Below are 23257 nucleotides of genomic sequence, written 5' to 3'. Positions count from 1 at the left end.
TATTCACCCCCTTTGCTATGACACACCTAAATAAGCTCTGATGCAACCAACTGTCTTTAGAAGTCACATAATTAGTTGAATGGAGTCCACCTGTGTGCAATTGAGGTGTTTCACATGATTTCAGGTTAAATACATCTGTCTGGGAGGTCCCACAGTTGGTTAGTACATTTCCTAACAAAAACTAGAAGACGAAGGAACATTCAAAGCAAATCTGGAATAAGGTTCTTCAAAAGCACCAATCAGGGGTAGGATATAAGAACATTTCCAAGGCATTGAATATCCCCCAGAGCACAGTAAAGTCCATTATTAAGAAATGGAGAGAATATGGCACAACTATGAATCTGTCTAGAACAGGCCATCCTCCGGGTGAGAAGGGTACTAGTCAGAGAGGCCACCAAGAGGCCTATGACAACTATAAAGGAGTTACAGTCTTCCACGGCTGAGCTGGGAGACACTGTGCATATGGCAACAATAGCCCAGGTGCGCTACAAAATTGGCCTTTATGGGAGAAAGCCATTGTTGAAAAAAACTCACATCAAATCTTGCCTACAGTTTGCCAGAAGTCATGTGGGAGATCAAGTGGAAGAAGATTCTATGGTCTAATGAGACCAAAATAGAGCTTTTTGGCCTCAACACTAAGCACTATGTTTGGCGCAAGCCTAACACCGCACATCATACTGAGAACACAATCTCTACCGTGAAGCATGGTGGTGGCAGCATCATGCTATGGGGATGCTTCTCTGCATCAGGGCCTGGAAAGCTTGTGAAGATAGAGGGCAAAATGGATGCAGCAAAGTACAGAGAAATCCTGGAGGAAAACCTGCTGAAGTCTGCAAGAGACCTGGGACTTGGGAGAAGATTCATCTTCCAGCAGGACAATGACCCCAAACATGCAGCCAAAACCACACTGGAGTGGCTTAAAAACAAAAAAGTCAATGTCCTGGAGTGGCCCAGTCAAAGCCCGGACCTCAATCCAATTGAGAATATGTGGAAAGAGTTGAGAATTGCTGTTCACCAAAGGTCCCCATCTAACTTGACGGAGCTTGAGCAATTTTGCAAAGAAGAATGGGCAAAAATTGCAGTGTCCAGATATGAAAATCTGGTAGAGACTTATCCAAATAGACTCATGGCTGTAATTGCTGCCAAAGGTGCCTCTACCAAATATTGACTCAAGGGGGTGAATACTTACGCAATCAACTACTTTCTGTTTTATATTTGTAACTAATTTAGAACACTTTGTAGATTTTATTTTTCACTTTGACATTATGGACTTTTTTGTGTTGATCAGTGGCAGAAACTCTTAATTAAATCCATTTTGATTCCATGTTGTAACACAATAAAATGTGGAAAAGTCCAAGGGGGTGAATACTTTTGAGAGCCACTGTATACTGTACCTTTCAACATAATCCTACCACCCCACTATTTACAAACATGTTCCCTCATTTAATTCCACTAAAGCATTTGAATTAAAAGTATGTCATGCTTGTCAACATGAATTTGCAACAGGCCCCCGACAAGGAAATTAGATGTCCCATTTATGTTATTATGACCTAAAAAATGACCAAAATGTTCAATCAATCAGATCTTATTCTTTTTCTTCCTAGCAAAGGGCGTGGGAACTCAGGGAATATTGATACATGGAGCTGAGTCTAAGCCCAATAAGCTTTTAGCTTAATTAGACGTTCTTTTCAGTGCTTGGGTTCAGACTGGCCCTACTCCAGTTCATAGAAAGTTCTGGACTCTGTCCTGGGCTAAAGCTGCTGAGCCTGATGGAACAACCACCTTATTTGCCTTAACAACTTCTAATGAAAACAACGCTGAGCTGTTTAAAAACATGAAATGAAAAAGCTGAGCTACATGTTTGAGGACACTGAATGAAAATGAGTTGTTGACAAAAAGACCTTGCTATGGACAAAGTTATCCTTAAAGCTGCCCTGCCCAATTTTTATGTCCCCTTTAGAGACTTCTTATTTACCCCATCATCACTGCCATAACAGTAATATGCATTCACTACATTTACTGAACTTTTCAAACAATTCCACAAGTGCTCTTTTCATATAAAAAATAATTAAAACTTATAATAGCACCAATTCTTACTAACTATTCAATAAAACCACAAAACAGGAAGCAACTTAAGTGACTTAACTGAGCTCCATTTAATTTGGTAGTGTGCTTCTAAGCCTATGTGACAAGGACTGAAAAAAAAAAGTAAAATAAGTAAACAAAAAACAAATTAAAGAGGGTCAGTTCTAAACCCCTGTAAAATAAAGCTTAAATAAATAATTACATTAAATAAATACATTTCAAATAATGAAGAAAATTACAAAAGAAATCAAGAATGTTCTTTTTGCCCTCAGCACCCCATTTTTTAATAATGACACGTCTGTTTAACCTTTGATTTATTTGTATTTTTGTCGTGAAGATCAAATCTTAATTCTGCACAAAAAACAAATTGCTGCTTACGCCACTGTTTGGCGCCTTCGGAACGCTAACAGTCATGCTGGCACTCTAGCATTGTCTCATTGCATGGCAGAGAATGGGCTGAACTGGACTTGACGCCAGTCAAACCTCCAGTGCGCGTCACTTAATCCAACCCCTACAACTCATAAAACCTCCAGTGCGCGTCACTTAATCCAACCCCTACAACTCATAAAACCTCCAGTGCGCGTCACTTAATCCAACCCCTACAACTCATAAAACCTCCAGTGCGCGTCACTTAATCCAACCCCTACAACTCATAAAACTTCTCAGGGTAGGAACATTATTCAAAGAGGGATGTATTCCTGACACATAGCACTAACCAATAATGTACTTTTTTGTTGATTGGTAGGTGATACAGTTTCGAAATACCGCCTCAAAATATTTAAATTACTTTCTCTTAATGTTGTGACTGTCAGAATAACGAGAAAGCAGGCAGGGATTCAGAAAGATTAAGGGGTGTTGAGTTTATTTTAAAGCCGTGTGTGTGTGTAGTATGGGGGTTTGTCGTAAATAGGTAAACCGCAACCAAAACTGAGTGCGCCACTGATATGACGCCGTGGCTAAGTCTGGAAATTCAGTGGCCGCTTCTCTTGTTACACAATAAAATCCACTTCAAGAAATAAGATTTTGTGTGCTGAATGTAGATGAATTGTACAATCCAAAGAATTATATTTTGTGATATGTAAACAATATTTTGAGAAATTACTATTACAATTAATATGGTTTAATTGTCTTTTGCGATATGTAGTGACTTTAGAGCAGCTCCATAAACATAAAACCACTCAAACATACTTAAATATTTCAGGACAGACGTACAGTGGACATAAAGTTGTGTTCAAAATATATTTATGTATTTACTAAACTGCTGCTTTGCGTTTCGCACACACTGTCCTTCTCATAGGGGATCATGTGATCACACCTTGTTCCGCCCATTCTAGCACAGGTCGTGTGGGTATCTTAACTGACTTCACCACAGCACACAAACTGGCAGTTTAATGAAAATCGCAACCAGATTTCAAAATGTTATTGATGAAGACAGAGACTTGTTCATTGAAAATCAGGAAACTGCTGCCACAAGAAAAAAGAAGACGTTGAGTGATATACATTTGCTAAAAGTGTAAGTAGGAAACTGGAAAATTCATAAAATACCAGTACAGCAACTCGACAACATTGTAGTATACTGGGAAGCAAAGCCAGGTATTTAACATGACACAAATATGAACGTTCAAGTTACTACGGCAACCAAACGGATAAACAAAAGCAAAAGAAAGTTTAGTGGCAAAACAAAAGCATAAAAAACAAGGGAAGGGAATGGTCATGTGTGCTGCTTTTTCAAGCTATTGTAAACAACTACAACTAATTATAACAAATAAAGTACACCAAAGTGTGCAATAAAAAGCCTGTCATTGTACCCTAGACTTCTGGTGCCATGGATACTCCACCATCGGTCTCATCAGCTATCTGCATGAGAGTTTATTCCTTATATTATTATCATTGTTATTGTTATTAATGATTTATTTTTTTTAACTGCCTGTTTTGTCATGTGAAACATAAAAAAGGTGTACGTCTATACGCCATGCTTAGGGGATGAGTAGTGATTAGTGATTGTGATAGAAAATGATTAGAAATGGAACCAGCGTAACTGATTTGTGAGCTATTTTTCCCCTAGTTTAAGTCTGTATTTCAAGTCTGTATTTCCCGCAGGCGCCCAGCTAGACCATAGGGGTCACTGGTGCATGGTGAGCCGAGGACACCCTGGCTGACCTAATCCTCCCTCCACCCTGGTGGCGCTTGGCCAATCGTGCAGCACCCCCTGGGAGCTCACGTCCTCGGTCAGCAAAGGAACAGCCTGGACTTCAACCGGCGATGTCCAGACTATAGGGCGCATCCTGCACTCTACGCGAGCGCTTTTTTTTTTACTAGATGTGCCACTTGGGAGCCCCCTACTCTGCACAGACAAAAGGATGAGTTCCCCCCCCCCTCCCCCAAGAAAGCAGGGGGGTGCCATCAATCACCTTTGACAAGACAAAGGACATTTGGTTGAACTGTCAATCATGAGCTGTGGGCAAGGCCACAGAGTGGCTACAAGAGGAGTAACCAGTGTTTAGGCATGTTGTGTGATGTTAAACACCGGCCATGAATTCAACGATCCAATCGTGATGGATCGGTGCTTAATCAAAAAAGACTGGGACAGGTAAAGAAAGGGGGAAGTGGTTCTGAGGTCTGAAATGAAATGGAAGCTGAACTGCTCTAAAGAAAGTTTCTGAAGCTTGGAGAAAGCAATGGGAAAGTGTGCTGGAGTCATGGGAGAATCGTTGGTCTGAAGACTGGCTAAAAACATGTTCTGAGAAGGCTGAAATCAGCTTACAAGAGAGGCCTGCTCTTTGCTCTATGAGAGACTGAATCAGTAAACCGGACAATGCATTGATCTGAAAGTGGGACTTTGTTTCTGTGTCGCTGCACAAAACAAACTGAAGCATAGCCAGCAGCTGGATTAAGTTCACATACTAGCCATACAGAAGAATTGCAACACTTTTACAAACTACATAACTTTTAATTTGCAACGTATTCTTTGAACTGAGTTTATGTTTGATCAATGGAACTATTTCCAGTCGGAAACCTTCAACAAGTCGAAGATAATGTTGCTAGACTATTGGAAGTCAGCAAGCTACTTCCTTTGAAAAGAACTGTTGTTTGCTGAGAGCCGACACAACACAAATATTAAACATTTTATGACTTGAGCAATTAACTGTAGCAAATGCTGTCAGGTTAGTGTATAAATTGTTCTAGGGATAGAATATAACTTCCTGTTTTAGAGTGTGCAAGAAATATATTTTGTTTGCTGAAATGTGTAACTCAAAGGAGTTGCCTCTAAATGCAGAGAATTTGATCATTGTTCCATTTCTGAGTACCGGTACATTTTAATATAGAATCAATTGAGATTATTAACATATTGTTTAGTTTGGTAGATCACATCTAAACTAAATTAACATGGTAAAAATAATTTGATAAATTAGTTATTGGAATGTTGGATTCCGTTCTGAATGGGAAGTTGAATTAATTGTCATGCATTTTTATATGAAATATGATTGGTTACAACGAGAAACGAGTATTGAAAATATTAAAGCAAAGTAGACACTTTGCGATCAACCGTAATTAATATTAGTTTATTAACCATGTATGCTAATAATGTTATTATGGTCATTGTAATCATTTGACTGTGAAATCAATGAACTTTATACTATTCACGTATACCTCTAACCAATGACCTCTCCTTTCTGTAATATTAAATTAGTTGTAAACCCTTTTTATTCTTAAATAAAACATTGTTTTATAATTCTGACATGTGTGAATGTTGATTATTGTCAAGGGAATCCAAGTTCTACATGATCCTGAACTTAAATAAGGTATATTTCATTTTTTACATTTTGATATCTCTGAGTGGGTGACTAGAGACTAATTTATACTTAAATAAATTGTATACCTAATTCACTAAAGTAGATACATTCGGTATCAGCACTGGAGTATTACACCTTGAAAGGAATTAATGACCAATTGCCTGATTAATTTATTTTCTCATGCCACCCACAATATGCATTTAATGTCAGCAGTTGCTGTAGTCACTCATTTTCATTGTACAACCCACTTTTTCTTTTGGCATTGGTAGCTGACAGCATTAAATGTATTGTATTTGATTTCACATTTTAAAGTTAGCAGTCAAAAATTATTCTAAATCATATGACACCGACAACTAATTCACTGTACCATTTGTTTATTTTCCAAAGTAATTATCAAACTACATTATCTGGAATCTGGTCAATGTTGATGGTCAGTTTTGTGTGATAACACTGCACGTAAATATATATATATATATATAATATATATATATAATATATATATATATATTGATTTTTTAAAGCAAGGGAGAAGGTTAGAAGACAACATCTATTCAATAAACAAGCTCAATTCAGATTAATAACACTTATTTATTTATATCTCAAACCTCTGATGATTTTGTGGCTCCCCAGCCCCCCTGGTATTAATAACAAACTACAATATTAACCTGGTGCCTGGAAAGATAAAACTGTCTCTAAACTGTTATTGAATAATATATTCCTCTGGGTACACAGAGAGAGGAGCTGAGTGAGCGGTCTGCTTCGTGCTTTGATGCAGGTGTACCTGTAAGCTCGGCAGGGACAGAGCCAAAGTTCTGAGGTCAAAGCTAGGAGCTCTATGTCGCCTACGTTTTCAAAATGTAGAATGTCATGTATTAACTATTTCATAGTACAGTATGTGTGTGCGTTCTGTTTGATTCTCTTGTTGTTAGATCATTTTCTTGTATTTTCACGGTATCATGGTGCTTTTCAATGAAACTTTGAGACATAAGACATGTCCTGACTGCATTAACAAATGAAGTTTAAAAATCAAGCCTCTGTTTAAAAACAACTTGTGTTTACTGGCTCACCACAGCTTGGAGGGCCATCCTGCACATGTTTGCCATGGGCTCACCAGGAATGCTCCAATTAACCTTTTGCAAAATAGGTCCCTCTGAGTTTTTTAATAACACCCTTGATATTTCATAGTTCACTCATTTTGCTGGATTTGGCAAATTCATGGTTAGGCCATGTGGACAGTTTACTTCTTAAAGGACCTTAACAAATTCAATAGTTCAGGTGAAGTGAACGGGCACTGTAACAGTATATTAGTAATGTTAATGTTAAACGCTGTTTGCAATGTTAAATGCTGTTTGCAATGTTAAACGCTGTTTGCAATGTTAAACGCTGTTTGTAAAACATGTATTGTCTACATTGTAAAAGTCCATGCTTTTTCTGTATCTAAGTAAAAGGGAAGTTTTGCTGTTGAATAATAAATAAATTGTATTTTCACCATCATATTTTGAAACTTGTCTCAAGGATAAATGTCCTTATAGAAATGCAAACCATCTCCCATTACATTTATCCTATTTGTTGTTACATTAAATTATTTATTGTATTTGTTCTATTTCAGGGCACATCTGCAACACTATGTCACACACAGATGTTAATAATGGGTATTGTAGTTAACATTTAAAAATCGTAAACACAGTACATAGTAGCTAAATTACCTGTATTTCACCTTTATTAAATGTTTACTACATCGTTTTTTAATGTATTGGCAACTGAGCCCATTGAATTGAATAGAGAGACCAGGGCTGGACAAGAACTGCTGACCTCACTGTTCGAAGATGAAACTTTTCCATTCCCCTAAAGAGCAAGCTCGGTAGTTGAGAGGTAAGCACGTGTCTTATGCTGATGTCAGTGTTTTTAACTCAGAAGATCCATTTCAAGTTATGCAAGTTGCTACACTGCAGTGTTTGCAATACAGTGAGATAAATCCTATCAGACACATTTGACGAAAATGTATCTCTTTGGTGTCCATTATTCGGAAGTGATTAAGGGTTGCTAGATAGATAGCTGGACTCCATTGAGTGTGACTGCAGGACACAATCTACATAAGACCAATGGATAAACGACAGAGTCAGTCACCCTCCAACAGTAGCAACTTAAAACGTCCTCAACGGAAAGATAACGTGTTCAAAACCTCAGTTACAATCTGAACAGTAACAACGTCCTCACCGGAAAGATAACGTGTTCAAAACCTCAGTTACAATCTGAACAGTAACAACGTCCTCACCGGAAAGATAACGTGTTCAAAACCTCAGTTACAAACTGAACAGTAACAACGTCCTCACCGGAAAGATAACGTGTTCAAAACCTCAGTTACAATCTGAACAGTAACAACGTCCTCACCGGAAAGATAACGTGTTCAAAACCTCAGTTACAAACTGAACAGTACCAAAGTCCTCACCGGAAGGATAACGTGTTCAAAACCTCAGTTACAAACTGAACAGTAACAACGTCCTCACCGGAATGATAACGTGTTCAAAACCTCAGTTACAATCTGAACAGTAACAACGTCCTCACCGGAATGATAACGTGTTCAAAACCTCAGTTACAATCTGAACAGTAACAACGTCCTCACCGGAAAGATAACGTGTTCAAAACCTCAGTTACAATCTGAACAGTAACAACGTCCTCACCGGAAAGATAACGTGTTCAAAACCTCAGTTACAAACTGAACAGTAACAACGTCCTCACCGGAAAGATAACGTGTTCAAAACCTCAGTTACAAACTGAACAGTAACAACGTCCTCACCGGAAAGATAACGTGTTCAAAACCTCAGTTACAATCTGAACAGTAACAACGTCCTCACCGGAAAGATAACGTGTTCAAAACCTCAGTTACAATCTGAACAGTAACAACGTCCTCACCGGAAAGATAACGTGTTCAAAACCTCAGTTACAATCTGAACAGTAACAACGTCCTCACCGGAAAGATAACGTGTTCAAAACCTCAGTTACAATCTGAACAGTAGCAACGTCCTCACCGGAAAGATAACGTGTTCAAAACCTCAGTTACAAACTGAACAGTAACAACGTCCTCACCGGAAAGATAACGTGTTCAAAACCTCAGTTACAATCTGAACAGTAACAACGTCCTCACCGGAAAGATAACGTGTTCAAAACCTCAGTTACAATCTGAACAGTAACAACGTCCTCACCGGAAAGATAACGTGTTCAAAACCTCAGTTACAAACTGAACAGTAACAACGTCCTCACCGGAAAGATAACGTGTTTTTTGTGGATAAAAGCAACATGTTATCACTCACTCGGGGTTGTGTGTTCGGTAAGTGGAGAACGGGATTGGAGACGGAGGTAATAGTAATTATAATAGTAGCTCAGTGTTTCTCTGTATAGTTCATTTTGTTTGTCTCTTTGTTTTGGCCAATCGCTCAGCTTCACCAAACTCCACCTCTTTGTTTATTCTGTTTTGGTTCCTGTTTCTGGTCTGACTTCACCCACACACGCCATCCTGTTACACAAGTGTAGTTCTGTAGCTGTGTCGCTACGTTGGGCCTAGAAGCTTAAGCCATATGAACCTAATAAAATAAAAACCGTTGTAAAAAAGACATAAGGCTTAATAACATTATTTAGTAGACTAACTTTTTAAATACAAAACAGTTAAAACAACAAGACCCCTTTTTAATTTCTACAGACAGAGCAAGACAGCTACCGTATTTCAGTTTGAAAATCGAAGCCTCTCATTGGCTGAACAAGTTAACAAGTAACAAGGAGGAGCACCGATCTCCCCGATGTGGAAGGGGTGGGACCGGGCGGGACGGATGAGATTGAGTGACAGTATGCAAGTCCATGCATCGAATGGATAAAAAGCACATTGAATGGATAAAGCTCATATTTAATGTTTTTAACATTTGACTGTTGCATTTAACATACAATGCTAGTATTTAACATGTAATACTTGCATTTAATAGTCAATCTTGAATTTATTATTTAATCTTAAAATTTTACTTTTGATGTTAAAATTAAACATTTAATACATGAATTTAATATTTAATGCTAGTATTTATTATTTGTTGCTAAAATTCAATATTCAGCACTTGCTTAAATTGAACGTTTAATGAATTGTCCTTCAATTATTGAATTTGTGTTACTTTTAGAAATCCAACGTCTCTGTAAGAATAACCCATGACAGGGTTGTGTGGTAAGACAGTGCCTTCAGCCACCCAGGGAACGGCTACATTTTTCTTTTTTTAAAATAATTACACAAACTACCTTTTTTTTAAGGAAATGTATTATGTATCCTTCTACTGAAAAAAAAAGTCCCAGAATAAATACATTTTGCACTTTTTTTTTTCATAAACATTACATTGAACATTCCCATTTATAGTAACAGCTTCGAGATAAAATGGCATTTGTTAATTGAAAGCAGACTGATTTCCCACTTCTGAGGGAGGATTCATGGACCAGCCAAACACTGCACTGGCACTTGACATCAAGGGAGGAGCTTCTGAGTGGTTTGTGTGTGTGTGTGTGTGTGTGTGTGTGTGTGAATGTAGGAAATGATCCTACTCAGATTTTGTGGTCTTCAAGAGAAGCTGACCAGTAATTTGAGAGGCTGTTTTGACATTGATGGCTGGTAACTGGTATAATTTTTTATTGTAAACCCGCATTAGATGATATGTTGTCTAAACGGCTCCCGTGCCAGTTTGCGCAGTGCTGCTGTGCTTCCCGTCCGCGGCGAGCTCAATAGAATTCCATACCGAACCCGACCTTGTTTAAAACCCCAACGGTTGTGTCAGCAGAGAACAGAAGAAATTTTAATTTTGTTTTAAATATGTTTCTGAAATCAGAGGGTGGTGGTGAGATGTATCTGTTGTGTCTAATTTAAAGATTGCACCCTCACTAGTCAGTTTTATAAGGCGATATTTAGTTTAATAGGTAGATGCTGCTGCTGATATATATATATATATATATATATATATATATATATATAATCTTATATAATATAGATAAAAATTATATATTATAATATATTTATTATATTAACCCTATAAGATATATATATAGCTAGTCTAGGTGGTCTGTGATGTCATAGCTGTGCGGTAAGACAATTCTTACTGCATGGTCATGTGATCTTGTTTAGCCAATCACAGCACTTAATTTATCCAAGCCATTTTATAATATCTCTTCATATATATATAATACTAAATATATATATATATTATATCTATATATATATATATAGATATAATATATATCGAAATGATTTGGTGGATCGGGTTTCTTATTGTTATAGCTATGATAATGATCACGTAGCAATAACTTGACATTTAATCCAAGGGGCATCGTATAAATATATATTGTAATACTTTCAGATTATTCAAATAGTGAACGAAATAATGTCGGACTAGGTTAGTTGTTCAACTTCCATCAGTTTATATTATATAAATAAAGTTATTATATACTATATAGATATATAGATAGATAGATATAGATAGATAGATAGATAGATAGATAGATAGATATTTAAAACAAATATATGTTTTGTCTACTTCAGACGTATGCTACCGAAATCTGGGGTCGTATCTCAGGTTCACACGTCCTGCTCACCAGTTAGGCTTCTGTCCCTGCTGGAAGCACGTCTGACTGTCTCGGAAGAGCAAACTAGGTAAAGGCTCTCGGGAGAAAGCAACCAGACATCTAGACCAAACTGAATGCATTGCCCTGTTCTATTAATAGTGCATCCTTATTGAGCTGTTCCCTAGCAAAGTCCTTTCCATTCCTCTACAAGGGCATTCACAGGTACGGCCTACTTACTTCATTGTTATTATTATTTTTTAATTTAAGCCTTTCCCTTCCCACAAAGTTAACCAGGTAAAACAATTTTCAGTTTTTTAACGCAGCATAATTTATCTCAATTAACAAATTGACAACTAGGTAAAAGTATATGACATTTGAGATCTCTCTGTCATTTGATTTTATTAGTTTAGATAAACAAATGTTTATAAACGTAGCCTGTCACTGAGCCAAATGATTGTTCTGGCTGAAATCAAAGTCGACGACAGCCTCCCTCACTATTGTGAATCCCTACTCTTTCAGACTGCTATACTCCAGTTCCTGGAAGCTACAGGCTAAATGAAATTAGCCCTTCGGCAGTTTATTCTAATCCAGTAGAGAAAGTAGTTTTCACTACAGGTATAGGTATATGGGATTTTCTCTTTTACTTTACTTGCACTCATAATACTCACAGTTGTTTGTGGTGTAAGTTTGTTTTTAAAATGCTAATGTGAATTTAAATAAATACAAACCCATGAAATAGGAATTCCAGTATACACTATATTACAATCTAAACATACATGAGTAAATTGGCCATGTTATGCCTGCTATGTATAAATACTGTTCTGCAGAATGCAGTCCTGCCAGCCTGCTCCCAGGGGTTTGCCATGCCCTCTGCTCCATGGCCTCCAAACGCTCGTATATCCAGCACACTGTGATGAGGCGGCCAGGCCTGTCACACTATTTCAGAGAGAGGCTTTGCTTTATAGGCCCCTTAATGACCATCCTTCTTCTCCATCGGCATTCAATAACAGCTTCCCAGGGTCCATAATATGTAGAGCGTCGTCATTGAATGATATCATTAACAGAATCATCATCTGTGTTGTCTATTTAATTAACTTGAGGATAAACGAGGCCCTTAGAATTATTATACATGTTCTTTATAGTTTTTTTTAATCACCTGCTGCAACACACTCTTGACGAAAGAACTTAACCCAAGTTTGCTTCCCCCCATCATCCTGTAATGTAACAAAAATGTATTTAAAAAGCTTTTTATTTTTGTAGTTGATCGCATGTCACCAATTGGCACATTTTTGGACTGAAGGTCATTGTAATTCTTAAACAAGGTACCTTGCCAACCACAGTACGCCTCTACAGCTGATAAACAATAAATTAAAAATACCTTCTTACCAAATGCACCACTACAGGTATACAGTAGAGTCAGAAAAGAGAACTGCCAAACCTACAGCATTTAAACTTTAAATCTTGACTGCTAGGAATGTTCATAACTAATAGAACTTGTGTACTGTTTGGGAATCCCTCTGCTAACATGCATTATGTTTAGTAATTTTTGCGCTCAGAAGAAATCTGACAGTTTTGTACTATAATATTACCATTGCCAGCCTTAGGAGAAACTGTTTTGATATTATTCAACAGACACTTATTTAACATATTATTGCCTTGAAGGCTTCAGTTATTAGCAATGGCAAATCAAACCAGAGATTTTTTAAGCGTACAGGTTGTGACGGAAACTGTACAATAAATGTGCTGTACAAGTTGACAAAAATGTATCAACATGAAATAAGAAGAGCCTTTAAATAGCCTATCCCAGTACAGCAGACTGTGTGAATGAAGCGTCACTGGTTTAACAATGTAGGATCTTATTCCTGACTTAAAATATAATCTGTCAGTGACGCTGCGTGCAAATGTGCTCTCCAGCTGCTTATTGGTCCAGTCATTGCATTAGATACATATGAACCAATGTCATTTGAACCTGGATGCTCATGTAAATGTACACAGTCTCTGCAACATGCATGGGCACTCACGTTGTGCAATTTCCACGGCATGGAAAGCAGACCTGTTTAAATCTCTTATTTACATTCTCAGAGCCTGGTTACCTGAAAAGCCCACAATTTTCATGCAGGGGTCGTTTCTTGGGTTTCCTCAGTGTGTTTTCATCCTTTGATTTAGGTCTCAGAGATTATAGCTGCTTCCAGTATCTTTATTTTATTGTTTAGTCACTTTGTTGTAACACAGACATACAAAGGTAGTCTTTAAACTGTAAAAAGGAGGCAATGAATATTATCATGCTGCCCTATACCATAGTAAATCTGCACAGTAATTATGCAGTATTACCAAGCTTTTCCCATGATTATATTATGCATTTACCACAGTTTGCCTTGTTTTATTTCTATTTTTTATATACTTAGATATAACAATCTGACGGGTGTAACTTTACTAACACCCTTTCGTGCTATCTCTCAGGGATTTTAACTATTAATAATAAATATATATATTATATATATATATATATATATATATATATATATATATATATATATATATAGTATAAATTCATTTAAAAAAATAAGTTTTGGGTAAGTAAAATGACTACATTTAAAAGTGTCAATGAATACTGCACAAGATGGCTTTCTGCATGAAATAACAAGTGCTCTGAATCCCTTCTATGGCAAGGGCTCAAAAGGTTTAATGGCTAGATTTTCCAGCTCCACAAGTGACCCTCATTATCACACCCTCTTTCTGGGGATAAACTTACATTTTAATAGAGTCACATTTGATGGCTGGATGTGCTATTGAGATATATGATATGGAGAAGGTTACAGCTTCTAAGTCATTGCTTTGATAAAGTTGCCTCACAAAACTGTGCTATTTTACAGCTGGTAATAAAATGGTGCAACTCGTGTAGGCTCTCAGTGCACTTTGCCTGGGTTCAAAGAGTAATAGACGAGTCAAACCAACAAAACAGAAAGGGAGGGAGAGAGTTATTTGTTCAGCCACCTGCTACCTGGGAGAGAGGCGTCTCATACAGCACACTGCTACCTGGGAGAGAGGAGGCTCATACAGCACATCACACTGCTACCTGGGAGAGAGGCGTCTCATACAGCACACTGCTACCTGGGAGAGAGGAGGCTCATACAGCACATCACACTGCTACCTGGGAGAAGCAGTTCATACAGCACACTGCTACCTGGGAGAGAGGAGGCTCATACAGCACATCACACTGCTACCTGGGAGAAGCAGTTCATACAGCACACTGCTACCTGGGAGAGAGGAGGCTCATACAGCACATCACACTGCTACCTGGGAGAAGCAGTTCATACAGCACACTGCTACCTGGGAGAGAGGAGGCTCATACAGCACACTGCTACCTGGGAGAGAGGAGGCTCATACAGCACATCACACTGCTACCTGGGAGAAGCAGTTCATACAGCACACTGCTACCTGGGAGAGAGGAGGCTCATACAGCACATCACACTGCTACCTGGGAGAGAGGCGTCTCATACAGCACACTGCTACCTGGGAGAGAGGAGGCTCATACAGCACACTGCTACCTGGGAGAGAGGAGGCTCATACAGCACATCACACTGCTACCTGGGAGAAGCAGTTCATACAGCACACTGCTACCTGGGAGAGAGGAGGCTCATACAGCACACTGCTACCTGGGAGACAGGAGGCTCATACAGCACAGTGCTACCTGGGAGAGAGGCATGCTCATACAGCACACTGCTACCTGGGAGAGAGGAGGCTCATACAGCACACTGCTACCTGGGAGAGAGGCGTCTCATACAGCACACTGCTACCTGGGAGAGAGGAGGCTCATACAGCACATCACCCTGCTACCTGGGAGAGAGGCGTCTCATACAGCACACTGCTACTTGGGAGAGAGGCGTCTCATACACCACACTGCTACCTGGGAGAGAGGCAGTTCATACAGCACACTGCTACCTAGGAGAAGCAATTCAAACAACACACTGCTACCTGGGAGAGAGGCGTCTCATACAGCACACTGCTACCTGGGAGAGAGGCGTCTCATACAGAACACTGCTACCTGGGAGAGAGGGAGTTCATACAGCACACTGCTACCTAGGAGAAGCAGTTCAAACAACACACTGCTACCCGGGAGAGAGGCGTCTCATACACCGCACTGCTACCTGGGAGAGAGGGCCTTCATACAGCACACTGCTACCTAGGAGAAGCAAGTTCAAACAACACACTGCTACCTGGGAGAGAGGCGTCTCATACAGCACACTGCTACCTGGGAGAGAGGCGTCTCATACAGCACACTGCTACCTGGGAGAGAGGCAGTTCATACAGCACACTGCTACCTAGGAGAAGCAGTTCAAACAACACACTGCTACCCGGGAGAGAGGTGTCTCATACACTGCACTGCTACCTGGGAGAGAGGCGTCTCATACACCACACTGCTACCTGGGAGAGAGGCGTCTCATACAGCACACTGCTACCTGGGAGAGATGCGGTTGCTGTCATTGGGCACTGCCTGCCACTTCTCTATAGCAGATCAAACCGGACTACAGACTGGGCCCAGCCTGCCTCTTCTCTGTAGCAGGTCAAACTGGACTCTCTACAGACTGAGCCCAGCCTGCCTCCTCTCTGTAGCAGGTCAAACTGGACTCTCTACAGACTGGGCCCAGCCTGCCTCCTCTCTGTAGCAGGTCAAAATGGACTCTTTACAGACTGGGCCCAGCCTGCCTCCTCTCTGTAGCAGGTCAAAATGGACTCTTTACAGACTGGGCTCTGCCTGCCTCCTCTCTGTAGCAGGTCAAACTGGAACCTCCACTGTGCCCACAAAGCCAGCTATCTGAAGAGTGTCACGCAAGGAGCACTGGAACAGCCTCAAAAAACCCTTTATATTCTCCCAAGAGTTTATTCTTCTTGATGTTTTTTTATGTAACCCCAGGTTTACAATCAGTTCCTATTCAATCCATTTTCCCTGATGTGATTGGCCAATAGTTGACAGTCTTTAAGTGGGTAGTTTTGAAAGTATCAGGAGACCATGTAATTTGCTAGATGTTCAGGGCCATCTCTGCCGCCATTGCAGAACTCAATTGTTGATTGTTTAGTCAGGGACAGCAAGCACTGCAACGGCATTCCTCAACTTGAAACCACAACCAAAATGCAACCTTTGTTTTACACACTCAAGTGCCAAATCCAATACGAAAGTCATCTTTTTAACGTACATTGTCCTATATTTTTGCAAGAATGAAAGACATTGTATTACACACTACGTATTTTGGTCAACTGATAGTTAAACCCTAATAAATCACTATGACTATCATTAATTTAACTGTGAGTTTAGAATGTGCTTAGAATTTTGTCATAAATTGTAACAGTTATCTATGTTTACCCTTATCTAACTATCAGTGGTAAAATAACTTAAATGAAGATGCTAACATAAATGTGTTGTTGCCTGTTTACACTAAACCACGTTAATACAGTGGAGAGGGTTAAAGGGGTGTTCAATGGTGCTCTGTGATGTACTTTCATCCCAGATTTTACTGTTGGTTTCATTGGTTCTACTTGAGCTTTTCCTGCCTATGCGTTGTCTCATGATGCCCAGTTCTAATTAAACTCACTGCAAAGCTGCTCCAAACTTCAGCAGCTCATTCTCTATCTAATAGGAGTCTTTCTTCAGCAGTGTTTTTCATCACACAAGCCAGTCCTATAAACCAGTGAAGACTCAAGATTCTCCATATTCTGTAGTTGAATACTTAAAGCATTGTTAATTAAAATTCCAAATCAGGCAGAGCCTACTTTGACTAACGATATTAACATCACAGCAACAATGGCATCATTTAGAGCTTACAATTTGAAGAGTCCCTGTGATACTTTTGCTGTTGAATAATCTGCTGTATAAGCAACACTTTTTTGTGTCTTTTGTCAAGTTAACGCCACTAAAGTTTCCAAAAATAGGCATTTCAGTCTATCTATTTTTTATCTTTGTTTTTTTTTTTTTTTCAAAAACAGCATCTATTTTCCATTTAATGTGCCTCAAGTTGAAGTCTTTATTCTGGGCTGACAAATCCTTCAGCTGTAAATCTTTTTGTGCCACACACGTTCATCCTTTATAAATACGTTATTAGATTCCTTTCTGGAAAAAGGGTGCATGAGAGTGAATGAAGATTTACCACAGCTTAGGATGAATTGAGAGATATCCAGTTTAGTGACATTGTTCACTGATGCAACAGTGATAGTAAGCAACATACTAAATCAGAAGATATTATTTCCACTATTGTAGCTTCCATTGTTAAATATATTTTGTATCCATTACAGATAACAGACCTCTTACAGATAAAGAAATCCATAAAGTTTAAATAGATTGTGGGGGTGTTTTTACCTTGATCACATACTACTGTATTTAAATATATATTTTTAGTTCACCGTTATTTGCAAGGGTTCATATGATAGCTTTTGATTGATCTAAATAGTCCATTAATCTCTTGAGAAATAATAATAATGAATACCCTTATCTGCCCTGGTCCAAGCATTGTTACAGCGTCTTACCAAGCCATTTCAGACACACCGCTTGTGTTTTGTTTATAACCCTTATTCTTGTCATCGACCCCTCCCCTGTATTGATTGGAATGTAGTTTTATGACATATACATATGTCAATGTTTTGTTTTCTCATTCAGATAAATACTGTGTATTGTACAGTAAAAGCCTTCTAATCCTATCCTAAAAAGTCCCTTTTACTTTCTTTCATGTTATTGTTTACCAAGCTTAACACCCTTTCTAGGGAGGCTGACCAACAAACAAACAATAGCTCAATAATAGCGCTTCTACTGTATAACAAAAAACTAACCAACGAAACAAAGCTCTGAATAGAAAAATACATTTTCATAAGCAACACCAATGACAGCAGGTCTATATACAGATGAAGTGTGCCTGTTCTATCAATTTACAAACAATTACAATATTCATTAAATTCAACAGTTCCTGCATTGCTACTGCTATGAAGGACATTTAAAAACTGCACTTTCACTTTTCTTGCTCCACTGAGCTGGAACATTCTGTTTGAAGAATTAAAAGCAGCAACTGCTGCCTTCCTGTTTTTAGAATTAAATGCAATTTTCTTTTGGTGAACTCAAAAGTCATTATTGTTTTAGTTTTCAATCACCTGAAAGATTTGTCTTGAAACCTCTAATTCTCCTGCTACAGGATTACTTACACAATGCCATGATTGAGGTATATTACCATCTGAAACAAAAACACATTGAAAATGTGAAAAAAGTCAAGTTTTCAAAAGTGCCCAACCATTTAGAGTAGAGATATCAAAAACACAAGAAACCACTGGGGCAGCCTTGCCCAGCGCAAATCAAATAGGCACAGCTGTAAAACCCATGGGGCCAAGGTTGCCCCAATTGTTTCTACTAACTTGGCTTGTGTTTTTGATGCAAGTTCGATCCGCTTGTACTGTGCCTGAAAAACACAAGCCAAATTAAATAGATTTGACTGTTGTTTCAGTTTCTTTGACATTTTATTTAGGGTAAATAAGAGATATTTTGAGATTTTTTTTTTTTTTTACTAAGCAGATCAAGTGAGAAAGTCAGGGAAACTCAGTGGCCTGTATCTGTGTAGTTATTTTAAGCCATAAGGCAGCACAGACATCTCAACACTCCTTTCATCCCCTGTTGTTGGGGTGAGGGGAAACTACTTGCTTTTAAAGTTTGTTAGTTTCTTAAATGTCTTTAAGTTGGCTATAGCCGTCTCTTCCGAACTGCAGTCAACGCAGAATGAATTCGGAATTACAATTTCGGCTGTTCTACCCTAACTTGACTTGCTGTTGCGCGTTACTATGGAGACAAAAAAAGGGGGTCTTTTCCATGAAAAGATTGGCTCAGCGAGATCAACAGGGCGGAGCAGATTCTGACAGTTAAACAGGACATTTTTACCTTACTTTGGCGACTTATATTTCTCTTTCTGTGTGAAAGGTATTGACTTTTTTTTCTACATATCTGAAAACAAGTAAACTATCCTTGCTATATAGAGAGTATGGCAGTTCTCGCGCTTCGCTGATAACTTGGTGCGAGGAACTTCCGTTCCTCTCAGTAAGCGAATTTAAAAGGAAAACCCTACTTTGTGATTCTTTTACCCCAGGCTGTATTAATGACTCTTCCATTGTTACATCAAATAACGATTTAGCTTCTTGTAAATTTGAACTACTTAGCAGAGCTGAATGATGATAATTGACACTACGGCAGGCTGCAGGATCCTGCTCTGCATCCACATGCGGCTCAGTTATTAAATGAAAATGTCGAGCTAACCATTGCATTGCTGGAAATCCATTTGCTTTTCACCACAGGCTGGTTTAATTTCTAAATATGCATAAACTATCAACCAGAACGCATTCAGATTTTTACATTTTAACAAGTTTTGTGAAAGCTAAACAATGACCTTAATTGCAACTTGAAATATCTGTCATCCTGGCATTTAAAGTCAAGCCAATGCAGTGAATCAACTTGTAAAATTTAAAGTCAATTAATATGTGGAAATATAAACGACAGATGCATTACTGAAAAAAACAAAATCAAGCAAATTTACCCTAAAAAATCTCAAAAAACTTCTGACCATCCCCATGAGCCTGATATGAAATCAAACAGAACACTAGCATTCTGACCTTGCAGTCATTATTATTATTATTATTATTATTATTATTATTATTATTATTATGTTATGATGTTTGAAATTATTGTTCGTAGTTTTTTAATATTTTCTCAAAATACACCTCTACCTGGATTGGGAGCTTGTGTGAAGACTCTTGGCACTGACCCCCATTTTCAAATTATGTGACATCGTCAGAGCAAGCTTCATAGCATGCTCAACGGTAAAGGCAGACTTTGAACCTAGCAGGAATATCGGGGAAAAATAAAAAGTGAAATAGTAAACGAACTGTGGCAGCCCAAATGGCTCTTCAGTTTTGTAGATGTTAAAGGTTTGGATAAGGGTGCCAGAAGCAAGTTAAATCTCACTGTAACGATATACAGTAAGAAAGTAAAACACTTACATTGCAAAACATGGTCATTTACCTTGATGCATTCCTCACTACAAAATGCTCATGTACCATAGTTGAATAAACAGAGACATCATGCTGACTGGATTACAGTGACCTCAAGTAACTTACAAAAAGGGAACCCAAACTGGAAGAGTTGGTCCTGTACATGTCATGTTTCAGACCTGTGCCGATTGCGCAAGGCATCTGACAAAGAGGGAGATTAAGAATTCCAGAATAGGAATGAAGAGACTGAAGAGAGGTGTAGTTATCTGGGGATTGTAATCATACTGCACACTCCAAGCTGCCCTTGGAGCCACTGAGGTACTCATGTGTCATGAGAAGTGAAGCTTGGATGGGAATGTAGATTCACAGGTTGAGACTCAGTGTTTTAGTACAAACAAATAACTATGAAAAAAGACATCAATATTTAATGGAAAGTGAGGTTGTGGAACAGTAACGTCGATTGTGCCAATCTGCTGCCCTTTGTAGTCACTGGGAATAAAACAAAGAAACAATAAGGGAAAATGTTTAAAAATAAATGAAAAACTCATCCCAGATGGCACTCCCTGCTGATAGAAAAAGCAAAAATAAAAAGCTGTGAAAATGCAATTAGGTTTGTGATAACCCTTCTGTTCTTGTTAGTTGTGCTGTCACATACAACTGCTATAATCAGACCATTTAAATAACATATTTAAATAACAGTTACACATAACACAAAATTACATGAAAACCCACTAAAATAAGAAAGACATTTTATAAAACTGTGTTTTCAGTCTTGAGAACTGTAACGGTCCCAGCTTCCCTGACAAACGAAGGCAGATCATTCCATAATTTAGCCCTGCATCTTGTGATCTCAGAGTGCAGTTTGGAAGATACAGGGTCAGTAACTCCAGCAAATAACAAGGTGCTAATCCATTCAGGGCCTTGTAAGTTAACAGCAAAATCAATTAAAATCAATTCTATACTGCACAGGGAGCCAGTGTAAAGAGGCCAAAACAGGGGTAATATGTTGACTTTTCTTGGTTTTAGTTGGAATTCTAGTCAGTATTCTTAACAAGTTGCAAGCGGGTTACCACACATTTTGAGACACCAGAAAAAAGTGCATTACAATAATCAATTATAGATTAAACAAAGGCATGCAACAGTCTCTAATCATCAGATACGGACTAATAATTGGTCTCAGTTTGGCTGTATTTCTCAAATGGTAAAAAGATACTTTAGTAACTTCCCTAATATGAGTCTCAAATGAGAGATCAGGATCAAAGATGACCCCCAACTCTTCATTTCTAGTTTAAGTTTTGATGAGAGACTGCAAGGGTTGAGAAGATGTAATCCCACATTTCCTTTTAGTTGGTTCTGTGAGCCCACTAGCATAACCTCTGTTTTATTTTAATTCAACATTAGAAAATTCTGTGACATCCAATGCTTGATGTCTGTAAAGCAAGTAGCTTATAACAGGGAAGAAATCCCTGGCTTTAGGGACAGATATAGCTGGCTATCATCAGCATAGCAATGGAAGTTCACTCTGTGTCTATGGATAATTTTACCTTCCGGTAGCATATATAATGAAAACAACAAGGGACCTAGAATGGAGCCCTGTAGAACACCACAGACAACGTCTGATAATGTCAGCAAGTGTGTGTGTGTGTGTGTGTGTGTGTGTGTGTGTGTGTGTGTGTGTGTGTGTGTGTGTGTGTGTGTGTGTGTGTGTGTGTGTTTGTACGAAATGTCCATTTTCAGCATTTTTCTGCTTACAGTATTTCACTGTTCCCATGGCTAAAGCATGACCTCTGATATCATTGCTTAAGGAGTTTATTAGGACTAAAGTGTTATCTGTTTAGTTGAAGTGGTTTTCACAGATATGCTGAAGTTAAGCCCACTCTTAATTTCTGCCTGACTTTATCAGTTGCTATAAGGCAAAGCATTTAATGAAGTCAGACAGCAGAGAACAAGTGTGTAATAATGTAGCCTGAACAAAATGTGGGTAAACAGCAGAATTAATAACACTGACTTACCAACAGATATTAAAGTGGCATGTTTTAGGCTGTCAGCTGGTTTGTAGATGACAATATGGAATTATGTGTTTGCTTGTTGTTTTGGCACATTGTTAGTCTTCATGTTGAGGTTTAGCTGAAAGCAAGCTGCACCCTGGGTGAATACACAATGACAGCTAGGTCTTATAACTTAGAGATAATAGTCTTGGGAATAAACTAAAAACTAGAAGAGACAAAGGCAATAGCTGGATCAACAATATATACTATATACAAGGTACTGGATACCTGTTTACTCAGTGACCTGTGCTGCAGAGTAAGAGTGAATTACAGTGTGCCTTGTTTACCCAGAACATCTTTTAAATGCAATGAACTGTATACTTCTGAAAATGAAAGTAAACACATGTGTCAGACTGACTGCTGCTCCTAGATTGCTGTTTCACTGGCCATATTTAATACTGGTTTTTCTCGAGATGTGTGAAGCACTCATTTTACCTCCAGGGAGGCCACCAGAAGTATTGCAGCAGTGCTCAAAGGAAGATCTGACCAACTGATTTTTGCATACAGAAAGTAAAACCCAGACTAATGCAATGATTCCAAAAGGGAAATTGTTGTCACATATACTGCATATTCTGAGCGCTATTCATTTAATTTGAAGTTCAAAAACCATATCCCTGCTTTCTGAATAGTATATTTTCAAAGGATTGGCAAAAGACAAGAGGCAATTCAACTGGTTCAGGTAAAAACATAAGAACATAAGAAAGTTTACAAACGAGAGGAGGCCATTTGGCCCAT

At 38.5% G+C, this 23257-nt stretch overlaps 1 protein-coding gene across 1 annotated transcript in view; it reads right to left on the bottom strand.

Moving 5' to 3' along the window:
* The window catches only part of kcnk9 (potassium channel, subfamily K, member 9), a 62963-nt gene that overhangs the window by 1702 nt on the left and 38004 nt on the right, over positions 1-23257 (bottom strand). The window lies entirely within an intron of this gene.

Source organism: Polyodon spathula, chromosome 4 (assembly GCF_017654505.1).
Source record: "Polyodon spathula isolate WHYD16114869_AA chromosome 4, ASM1765450v1, whole genome shotgun sequence".
Taxonomy (NCBI): Eukaryota; Metazoa; Chordata; class Actinopteri; order Acipenseriformes; family Polyodontidae; genus Polyodon; species Polyodon spathula.
The sequence above is the reverse complement of the archived record's forward strand: the minus strand, read 5'-3'. Positions and strand labels throughout refer to the sequence as shown.